Consider the following 11,031-nt stretch of genomic DNA (forward strand, 5'->3'; position numbering starts at 1 on the left):
ACACACACACACACACACACACACACACACTGCTGCCGCCACCAGCACATCTGAGATCACACGCACTATAGCAGGTGAACACGCGCGCACACACACACACACACACACACAGACACACACACACACAGACCCCCCCCCCCACACACACAGACACAGACACACACACACACACACACACACACACACACACACACACACACACACACACACACACTGCTGCCGCCACCAGCACATCTGAGATCACACGCACTATAGCAGGTGAACACGCGCACACACACAGACACACAGACCCCCCCCCCCACACAGACACACACACACACACACACACACACAGACACAGACACAGACACAGACACACACACAGACCCACGCTCATACACACACACACATCATAAGAGTATCTCACACACACTGCACATCTACTGAACACACACCATAGCGGCGCTGGAGTACACACACACACACACACACACACACACACACACACACACACACACACACACACACACATCAAAGAGTCTCTTCTGCTCACCAAGGCGTTTATTTGATCAAAAATACAGTAAAACTGTGAAATATTATTCCAGTGTAAATCATCTGTTGTCTATGTGAATATACAGTAAAGTGTAATTTATTCCTGTGATCAAAGCTGATGTTCAGCATCATTACTCCAGTCTTCAGTGTCACATGATCCTTCAGAAATCACTCTAATATGAGGATCTGATGATCAAGAGACATTTATGATTATTATCAGAGTTAATAACAGCTTCATATTTTATTTTCAGGAATCTTTAACGAACAGACAGTTCAAAAGAACAGCATTTACTTGAAACTGAATTCTTTATTCTCACTGATCAATTTAATGCATCCTTAATACAAATATTAATTTATTTAAAGAGTGATTTCTGAAGGATCATGTGACACTGAAGACTGGAGTAATGATGCTGAACATCAGCTTTGATCACAGGAATAAATTACACTTTACTGTATATTCACATAGAGAACAGATGATTTACACTGGAATAATATTTCACTGTTTTTACTGTATTTTTGATCAAATAAACATTATTTTAAATGTTTGAACAGTTTAATTCTCTGAACATGTAAAGCTTGTTAATGTTTACTGGGAATCATCACACATATCATAAGGTGAAGGTTTATAACAACTCTAAAAAACTGTAAGTGTGTGTGTGTGTGTGTGTGTGTGAGTGAGTGAGTGTGTGCTCACGTGTGTGTGCGCACGTGTGTGCGCGTGTGTGTGTGTGTGTGTGTGTGTGTGTGTGTGTGTATGAATGAGTGTATGAGTGTGTGTGTGAGTCAGCAGTGTATGGAGAGAACTCCAGCTGGCACCGGCTCCTGCCTCCTTATTCAACAGCTGATATTGTTAAGAATCTCCTCTGTCACAGCCACTGTTCACTGAGTGTGTGTGTGTGTGTGTGTGAGAGTGTGTGTGAGCTGATATTGTTGAGAACCTCCTCAGTCACTGCTTCACTGTTCACTGTCACACGTCATCGCTCTCGCTCTGAACAGGGTTATCATCAAACTACCACAACATCTCTGTTCAGTGGAACACAGTATAAATACTGAAACACTGAGACTAAATCAAAATTAGAAATGTTGTCTTGGCAATAAACTGAAATAAGTTTAAAACGAAGCACTAAAATTGTTAATAGGAAATAAAAAAAAATTCAGAAAAAAAAAATCAAACCTAAATACAATGAAAATGAAAGCAATGCAATGAAAAACTAATGAAATGACAAAATAAGTAAACAATAAAATGAATTAAACTAAAATTAGACTAAAATTAGCATGAAAACTATAAAAACGTATAAATATAGAGGCTAATTCAGATTATTAATAAAAGTACAATAACACGAAAAGAGGAGGCGTGTTCCGGCGCAAACGTTCCCTGGTGCTATTTTGCAGTTTCAGAAAACAATCCCGCCACTGACCAGGAGAAACCTCGTGTAAAGTCAGCGGCGCGTTGCACATGTTATTCAGAGGCTATTTTAAGGGCGCATACTTGGCCATAATGTAGCGTGTGCACAACACACACACACTTTGCTTCTCTCATCTACACACAGATGCAGCAGTTCACATTTTTGCAAACCATACATTATTACAAGGAACAATATTACCACACGAGGGAAATCATTGTTGTGTCCATGAAGATGTGAAAGAATAGGCGTAAATCTAGCTTACACATTTACCCAAATGATCATACGCCTGTTTAACCGAAGCTAATCTGTGTGTGTTTCTCCATCCCCAATGTCACTTCTCTGTGTGTTACGGCCCTGATGAGAACGCCGCTCTCCTCGGCTGTGAACCGCTCCTGGCAAATCCGCCGTTATAATAGCAATCCGCCATGGAACAAGCGCGCCTGCTCTTAAAGGGAATGTGAGATGACGCTCTGATTGGTTTATTTCACGTTACGCCAAAACCACACCTATGAATAATGAAGCGACTTCAGACCAACACATTTTAGATTTGCGTCGGAGAGTCATTTATCCCGCCGGTATAACAGCAACAGCGCCCGAGACCCGCCCACAAAGTTACTTGCGTTTCGCATTTGATACTTGCGTTTCAGATCGTTAAAATAGGGCCCGCAGTGTTTCTGAGATCACAGTTTTAGGGCTGTCACGATAACAGAGGAATGCAAGCAACCACGGTTTCCCGTTTTCATAATGCTATGCCCTTCTTGATTAGTCTAGTGTAAAACAGGTTAATAATCATAACAAGAGTGAAGAATGTATTTTTTTTCCACCAACTTTTTTAGTCAAGTCTCTGTATGTGATTTTACACTAAACAAGATTTACAGACCATAAAAAAAGTGATATATACGAGTGTATATTTATTTGTTCTCCTGTAATTCACACTACAGAATCACAGAGTGTGTGTCATTCTGAGCACATCTCATCTGAGTTTCCATCCAAACACTAAAAATACAGGGCCACAAAGTGTTCTTACTGTTTCTGTAGCCATGGATCATCTATCATAGGAATGTCATCTCAAAAAGTGTGAAAGTTTGACTGCAATGTCTCTAGTCAAGGTTTCTGCTTACATATTTAGAAAGCCAAGCTTTGGCGGTTTATTAAACGTTTGGCCTTCTTTAATCCCTCCCTGCGTGTCCAGCTGTGGTTTAGCTGCAGTAGTTGGAGTCAGGGATTGTGCTGGAGAACGCTGGAACAGACGAGGGCCTGTCTCTGGCCCGTGGGCTTCTCCAGGCCTTATGAATGTGCTCATACAGGGACTGAAGCAGGGGTGGGAGTTCTGGACCCGAACCGCATGCCTGAAGCTCCTCTCAGAGACATGCTTCCCGTGCCTCGGCCCACTGCTTCAGTGTGTGTGGGACATAACCTCGCTCAAACCTCATGCAGACCACAACAACATGACCACAAACTAGGGCTGTCACAATATATCGCAATACAAAAATGCAATAATATGCATCGTGGATAATTCACCCAAAATAAAAATTACTGTGTGAGAATAAGTTTTCAGAGTTTTAGTGTCAGTACTACAGTAAACTACTATATATAATGTTGAATATAATGTATAATAATGCAATGGGGGAATATTTGTGGGTCCTGATAATGCCAAATGTCTGATGTTACCAGTTAAAGTGGCCTACATTATTATAAATATATCTAGTCAGTGACAGAATCTAAAATAATTCAGTATTTTCATCTTCAGAATCATGAATACTGTTATTCTGGTGTCTCTATTGTCCTGCATTGGGTTTCCAGCATCAAGTCCAAGCCTATTCATTTACACACACAATGTAATATCAAATTTATACGGAGCCCCTGAGGGGACCTTTGCAAAAAAAAAATAGGACTTTCACGTGCGAACGAGAAACTTTCGGTTTGCGTTATAGCGTCATTAATACAAATGTGGAAATAAATATAGATGATGTATATATCATTTATGTATGTATTAACATTGCCAACATGGGGAAAAAAAATATTAACATAAAAAAGTACAAAATATTAAGGGGATAGTTAACTAGAATGTGAAAATATTCACACTTGTTCCAAACCAGAGGACCTTCTTCTGAGGAACACAAAAGATGTTACGCAGAATATTAGGCATTGGCAGCCTCAGTATCCATTTACAACCATTGTATGAAAAATATGAAAGCAAATGATGACAAAGAAAGCTGATGACTGTTCAATGAACATTCTGCAAAACATTTTTGTGTTCACAGAAGAAAGTCTGAAAAAGACAGAATGTTTTAAATTTATATAAAATATAAAAATATAAATTTTAGATAAAGGTTTGAATTTTTTTATTCAAACTGCAATTAGTAGTGTAATTGAATCAGTGTATCTTTCGTTCAGTATAGTTTTTTTATTTAATATTTAAAGTAGAAAATTAGAAAAGAGTTCCTTTTTCGTTTTATAAACAATATTTCTAAAACGTTTTTCGTTCTGAGGTAGAAAATTGAATAAACAGCTTGAATATTCGATTTCTAGTCAAGTCAAGTCGCCTTCATTTATATAGCGCTTTTAACAATATGGTTGCAAAGCAGTTTTTGCATAGATAATAGGAAATTACTGTAACAGATTGTTTATAGGCTATAGCTTTACAACAGCTCTTGGATAAAGTTCTACACGTCCGCATCATGCTGTTTTCTTTCTTTTTCAAAGGCATGACATTTTGTAATCATTTTGAATGTACACAAAAAAAATATACATTTTACTGTTTCGAATGACAGAGTATGAAACGTAGATAAAGTATTAAGTTATTTCCCCAACTGAGGAACAAATCCAAGTGATGGCGTCGGCGCATCGCGATATTAACTACATCGGTTCACTTCTGGCATTAACTTGACATCACAGCTGGTTCATTATTAAATTATTATTAATTCCTGTTCATTATTAAACTGGACCGAATGAAAGATGCGCGAACCCAACTTTGCGGTATAGTTTCAGTTTCGATTCAAATAAATTCGTTTAGGCTTGGCGTTTAAAAAAGGCTAAAGGTTGTTTGTAATAAAGGGCACAAAGGGCTATTTTTATAGGCTACTATGTATTTTTTTTTATTTATTATTATAAGTGGTTACTTATTTTTCATTTCTTGTTGTTTTCTGATATATTCATTTAAGGATTTGGCTAGTAAGGGGAAGTAAAATACGCATAGCCTATATGTTATTAATAGTGTTTATAATGTTAATGTTGTATTTTATTTACAGGTCTTTTACACTATTTCTGAATAGACTAGCCTTATAATATAATACGTGTTTCCCTCTCAACATGACTGAGTGCGCCAGGCACAAGCGCGCATCCTTGAGATATCAATTATAGGCTAATACATTTTAATAAAAAAGGCCTACATCATAAAACTCAGAAGAGTATGTATTTTAATATCTCTGATGTTCTCTGTTCTCTGGTTGTTAGATAGTCAGTCAGTCTGAATGACAGTTCATGAACGTTAGGACTGTACAGTCAATTATTACCTTTTTGTATTAGTGTTTAAAATATTTAATTTACAACGAATTATATTGATTTATATCTTAATTTATTATTATTATTATCATTATTATAATTATTATTATTATTATTATTATTATTTTAAACTTACTGGACGAGGGTGACCATGGTAGGCCAACAGTCGTCATTTACCCTGTATTTACAGTATATCTATACAGAAGAAAGCCCTGTCTAGGCTCTTCGGTACGGGTTGTGTCGAACCATTAGTTAGTCTGGTTGTTTGATGAGAAAAATATGAAATGTAGTTGCAATAAACGCATTAAAGGGATAGTTCACTTTGAAATTAATTTTTGATATGTTTTAGCTTACCTCAAGGGCATCCAAGATGTAGGAGTCTTTGTTTCCGCAGTAGTTTCAATTTTGATATTTTTAGGTCAAACCGTTCTTTTCTGTCAGTCATATCATGCAGGTCTGTGGTCACTGTCTCAAAGAGCATGCACAGAGAAGTCCAAAGTAAACAATTCCCCATCATCCAAATGAAACAATTCCCCATCATAAGTACACATTGATGGCCTAAGACACGAAACGAGCGGTTTGTGTGAGAAAACGAACAGTATTTATATCGTTGTTATCTCTTGAAAACAGCACACTTCCAAATGATCTGACGGCGCGGGCGGGTATAGATATATACATAGATTTCGCCTTGGCTACTGCAGTTCATTGGAATGAAACCGTAGCCAAGGCGACATCTAGGCGTTGGCACACACCTCTCAAGGCGTTGAAACTACTGCGGAAAAAAAGACACCTACATCTTGGATGCCCTTGAGGTAAGCTAAAACATATAAAAAATTAATTTCAAAGTGAACTATCCCTTTAAGAATCCGTACATCTGCAGCAGAGGATGACTATTTTATTCTGCCGTGCGGAACTGAGGAAGAGCTGATGACGGAACAGTTGATCAAGATAAATAGCAATCTTGTGAACTTTACTTCTTTAAAAAAATGTTTCCTTCATCTCAGTAGCAGAAGATTATTACTTGTTTATTTTTTTTATCAATACATACAAATACAAAGTTTATTAAAAGTCTATTCAAAGTTAATAAAATTATTTGAATTGTGACTAAAATATGTCTCTAAGTCTTGTCTTTAATAGCACCTTGCTTGGGATTTTTGCTAAAATAGACACTTCAAAACATGTCAAACAACAACATAAATGATATATACATCATCCATATTTCCACATTTGTATTAATGACACTATAACGCAAACCGAAAGTTTCTCGTTCGCACGCGAAAGTCCTATTTTTTTTTTTTTGCAAAGGTCCCCTCAGGGACTCCGTAAATTTAGCATTTTAATCAACAGTAAAAAAAATTGTTAACCTTTTATCATATGTCTTGGAGTATCACAAAAAATATCGTATCGTGAGTTCGGTATCGTGAGATGTGTCGAATCGTGACATTAGGATATCATTGCACCCCGACCATAAACCTTTATAGAGTTAACAATACAGCCTAGATATGATGTGTATGACTCTATGATATATATGAGAAGAGACATTAAGATTCCATGATTACTCTTTATCTAATGCTAGTGAATTGAGTAATGTTTTCGTCCATAATTTTAATTTCTTTCTTTCTCCGCCTTCACTGCCCTCAATGGCGGGGCGGCAACTGTTGCGGTTCAACTGTGTCCTCAGAGCGCCTCCACCGGGCGTGGCAACCCCAAGCACCCGTCCAAAGCCTGTAAGTTCTCTTCCGCTCTCGTGGCCAAGGCTTACAGAGTGGCGGGTCAGGACGCCTCCGCTTTGCATGCCGTGGCCATCCTGCAGGTCCACCAGGCCAAGGTACTCGGACAGATGCACGAGGGCAGTGCTGACCTGGGGCTCATGCAGGAAGTGTGCACTGCTACACACCTCTCCCTATGGGCGACAAAGGTCACTGCACGGTCCCTGGGCCAGGTGATGTTCATTTTGGTGGTCCAGGAACGCCATCTATGGCTTAACCTGGCAGATATGCGGTAGTCTGAGCAAACCCGGCAGTTACCCAGCAGTTCTCGGCCGCCCAGAAGCAGTCTGAGGCGATTAAACATATTCTGCCCTCCACTCCCGCAAGGCCACAGCTGCAGCCTCCACCCAGACCACAGCGTGAGACACAGCGTCTCCGCCCCTAAGCCTGCCAAACGCCAGGCAGAGCGGCGCTCCTGAGACAGGCAACCCGGAGTCGGAGTCGTTAGTTGTTCAGGAGATGGTAGCAGGACCACTCCTTCCCCTGGAGGAGGATCCTTTGTTCTCCTTTTCTTTCCTTTTCACCCAATTTGTCAAAGAAAGAACTAACACAATCTCTGCCTCCGGGTCTCAAAAGGGTGCGGATGACAGTGGGCGACGCTACGCCTCGCTGCTCTCGTCCCGTCACCAGCTCTCTGGTAGAGGCGGCCCCAAGAGAACGCCACGCCTTCTCACGCCTCCCACGTCAGGGCCGTCGGTTCCACCTTGCTGCCCCATGGCGGTGCCTGTAGTTCCTCTGACCCGCTGGTTCGGTTCCTGGGAGCCTGGCTAGAGCTTCCCAGCCCGCCCCGATGGCTCATCCGAACGATCAGGCTCGGCTATGTGATTCAATTCGGGGTTTCGGGGAGTCCGCTTCACGATGGTGGGCAGGGACCCCCCCGTCATGCGAGCGGAGGTCGCAGCCCTACTGGCGAAGGGTGCAATCGAGCCAGTCCCTCCACAGGGACTGTGGAAATAGACACGTGGGATTCCACAGCATGAAGTGTGGATTTTACAGCCCCTACTTTATTGAACCCAAGAAAAGCGGTGGGTTACGGCCGATCCTGGACCTGCGTTCCTTGAACCTAGCCTTACACTGGCTTCCGTTCAAGATTTTAACGCCCAAACGCATTTTCGAATGCATTTGTCCTTGTGATCTGGACTGTCCAGTACGCACATGCTTACGTAGATAGAACGCCGTGTTTCAGGACCTCAGACCAGCTCTTTGTCTGTTACGGAGGCCAGCAGAAGGAAAAGGCTGTCTCCAAGCAGAGGTTGTCCCACTGGATAGTGGATGCTAATACCTTGGCCTACCTAGCCCAAGGACTGCCCTGCCCCCAGTGGTGAAAGCACACCTGGGCGTTGGCGCACGGCACCTCGCTAACAGACATTTGTAGAGCTGGCCGACACCGAACACATTTGCGAGATTCTATAATATCCGTGTAGAGCCCGTGTCCTCCCATATACTCACTTCAAGTAGCCAGTAAGTAGGACCTGCTCGGTGTCATTCGCTTGCTGCGCCATTTCACTCCATGGACTGGATGCGTATGCTAATTTCCTCAGAACCCTGGGTTCCTCCAGCACTGTTGACGTCTAACACCTGTGTGCTGGGCAATCCCACGTGTGTATTTCCACTCTTAAGTCTCCTCTGGTAGCACGTGTCTTTCCTTTGGCAAGACCACTCTTGTCTCTCTGAGGTTGTCATGTACTCCACCCTCCGGCTGGGTTACCTCAGAGATCTTCCATATGTATTCCGCCTAGGTGGTCCATGTGTGTATTCCTAAGTCCTCCTTACGGGCAGGCATCATGCTGGCATTTTCCTGATGGAATTTGCTACCCTGTGTACCTTGGTAACTCTTGCGTTAAGCCTAGCCCTTCGCTCGTGCTGGCCTCACAACAGGGAGCTGTTACGTCCTCTTGCCAGAACCGCTGTACCGCTGAACGGCCGGCTCACACCTCTCGGCCGGCTCACGCCTCTCGGCCGGCTCACGCCTCTCGGCCGGCTCACGCCTCTCGGCCGGCTCACGCCTCTCGGCCGGCTCACGCCTCTCGGCCGGCTCACGCCTCTCGGCCGACACACGCCTCTCGGCCGGCACACGCCTCTCGGCCGGCACACGCCTCTCGGCCGGCACACGCCTCTCGGCCGGCTCACGCCTCTCTGCCGGCTCACGCCTCTCGGCCGGCACACGCCTCTCGGCCGGCACACGCCTCTCGGCCGGCTCACGCCTCTCGGCCGGCACACGCCTCTCGGCCGGCACACGCCTCTCGGCCGGCACACGCCTCTCGGCCGGCACACGCCTCTCGGCCGGCTCACGCCTCTCGGCCGGCACACGCCTCTCGGCCGGCACACGCCTCTCGGCCGGCTCACGCCTCTCGGCCGGCTCACGCCTCTCGGCCGGCTCACGCCTCTCGGCCTTCGTCACGCCTCTCGGCCGGCTCACGCCTCTCGGCCGGCTCACGCCTCTCGGCCGGCTCAGGCCTCTCGGCCGGCTCACGCCTCTCGGCCGGCACACGCCTCTCGGCCGGCACACGCCTCTCGGCCGGCACACGCCTCTCGGCCGGCACACGCCTCTCGGCCGGCTCACGCCTCTCGGCCGGCACACGCCTCTCGGCCGGCACACGCCTCTCGGCCGGCTCAGGCCTCTCGGCCGGCTCACGCCTCTCGGCCGGCTCACGCCTCTCGGCCGACTCACGCCTCTCGGCCGGCAGCCACCTCTCGGCCGGCACACACCTCTCGGCCGGCTCACACCTCTCGGCCGGCACACGCCTCTCGGCCGGCACACCTCTCGGCCGGCTCACACCTCTCGGCCGGCACACCTCTCGGCCGGCTCACACCTCTCGGCCGACACACACCTCTCGGCCGGCTCACACCTCTCGGCCGACACACACCTCTCGGCCGGCTCACACCTATCGGCTCCTCAGCGAAGAATGTGAATGCATGTATATACTGTATATATAATTATATATAATTTATAGGTAACACTTTACAGTAAGGTTCATTAGTTAACTACCTTGTGAACTAACAATGAGCAATACTTCTACAGCATTTATTTATCTTCGTTAATATTCATTTCAACATTTACTTTTACATTATTAAAATCAAAGGTTGTATTTGTTAACATTAGTTAATGCACTGTGAACTAACATGAACAAACATGAACAGCTGTATTTTTATTAACTAACATTAACAAAGATGAACTGAACATAGTTCATGTTATTAAATACATTAAGTAATGTTAACTAATGAACCTTATTGTAAAGTGTTACCGATTTATTTTATATTTATATTATATACAAATAACACATTTTATTTTGGATGCAATTAATCGTTGCTCAGCCCTACTTTTGACAAAAAATTATGCAGATTTGTCATTTGTAATAAGCCGAAACAGAGCGTCTGGACCGTCCTTTATGAGTGCTTTGGATCATCCACACGCTCCATGATGGACTGGAGAGATGAGATGAGTTTCACTGAGCGGAGAATGTGCAGAATCTGGCCTGGGGAAGTTATTCCAGTCACACTGTTCCCTTTGTCCTTCTACAATAACTTTGTGGAGGGACAAAGCGTCTCTGTGAGGAACACTGGAGTCAGTTCAGATTCTCCTGTGTTGTGCGGTACAGTCGAGGCTTTGTGTTCCTGCTCCGGGTTCAACCTGACGACCCCCTGAGGAAGAGCCGCCCTGAAACCTGCGCTGAACAACACCAGCGTGTTCGGATCATTTCACTGACTCCCTCGTTCGATCTCGCTTATCAACATGAAAGAATCTTTATTCGAGTCATTTCGTTCATTTAAGGGGCTTTAAATGTTATACTTTTAACAGCCAGACTCCCAAACACATCGGA

At 44.2% G+C, this 11,031-nt stretch overlaps 1 protein-coding gene across 1 annotated transcript in view; it reads left to right on the plus strand.

Moving 5' to 3' along the window:
- LOC308704712 (myelin basic protein-like) overlaps positions 1-11,031 on the plus strand; it is a 29,194-nt gene that overhangs the window by 16,905 nt on the left and 1,258 nt on the right. The gene's annotated exons all lie outside the window — the stretch shown is intronic.

This window comes from Scardinius erythrophthalmus (assembly GCF_964197995.2).
Source record: "Scardinius erythrophthalmus genome assembly, chromosome: 16".
Taxonomy (NCBI): Eukaryota; Metazoa; Chordata; class Actinopteri; order Cypriniformes; family Leuciscidae; genus Scardinius; species Scardinius erythrophthalmus.